Source organism: Rousettus aegyptiacus, unplaced genomic scaffold, assembly GCF_014176215.1.
Source record: "Rousettus aegyptiacus isolate mRouAeg1 unplaced genomic scaffold, mRouAeg1.p scaffold_m13_p_4, whole genome shotgun sequence".
NCBI lineage: Eukaryota > Metazoa > Chordata > Mammalia > Chiroptera > Pteropodidae > Rousettus > Rousettus aegyptiacus.
The window spans coordinates 82,552,320-82,553,315 of NW_023416307.1; the positions used below are offsets into that span (position 1 = coordinate 82,552,320).

Here is a 996-nt window from a genome sequence, read left to right on the forward strand (position 1 = left end):
TGCATAATTTTTATTTTTGCCAAAAGTAACAAATCTTCCAAAAAAGGTGTAATTAACATTAAAACCATAAAAAATGTAAAGCATCATTTCAAATTATTACTCTGATAGAAAATAAAGGTAAGAATTATTATAAAAAGTTTAGCTTTAACTTCAAAAATTTTTAGGATAATGTTTCTAAACAATTAAGTAGAATATTTTTATTACATGAAGAAATATTATGAATAAAGCAACCAAGAAAAAAAATCACAATTATTCTGCCTTGAGAGAATAGTGTAAGCAATTTAGTGACTAGGCTGCCATATATGTTTTATACATAGTCTACTAGTTAGATTTTACATTCCATATTAATATGTGCATTCACAAAACTAAATAAAACTGTACATACTATTTATACCTAGCTTAATATTTTTAACAATATATTATACATGCATTATATTTATATAATATAATAAAATATAATTTAATGGCTGAATAATAATAGGAATAATAACAACAGTTAACACTAACCTGATTATGATTTGCCATGTACCTGTGTGGTATATAAGCATGATGATTGGGTGTTCATACTGTTGTATGAGATGTACCTCCTTCAAATCTTGTTATACCATCAGCACATTACCCGTCTGATGCAAGAAAAAAAATGCTTTACTTGCACTGACACAGTTGATCTTCACAGCTATTCTATAAAAGAAGTATGATTATTTTGTTCATTTTACAACTAAGGGAACTGAGTCTCAAAGAAGTAACCTGTCCAAAGTCATTCTACTGGTAACCTGTCCCTTAGTTTATGCTCTGAAACACTTTTTAGCGCAGTTCTATTATCTGGGGCTCTGTAATTTATTTAACTGTTCCACCAAATTTGGTGTCGTTTTTCTCTTTCTTGTATTGAGCTGTTTATAAATTGCCTGAAATGATAATCTTCTACCTATATCTTTTCACATTTGTTTCCTTAGCATAAATTCTTAGAAGTGTTTTTGCACAATACTTTGAAAATGG

General features: G+C 28.1%; 1 non-coding gene across 1 annotated transcript; it reads left to right on the plus strand.

Moving 5' to 3' along the window:
* The first annotated feature begins 527 nt into the window (after positions 1-527).
* Positions 528-629, plus strand: LOC118602367. Its single transcript, XR_004950704.1, has one exon. It is a non-coding gene; the product is annotated as a small nucleolar RNA U13 (small nucleolar RNA).
* Positions 630-996: the final 367 nt, after the last annotated feature.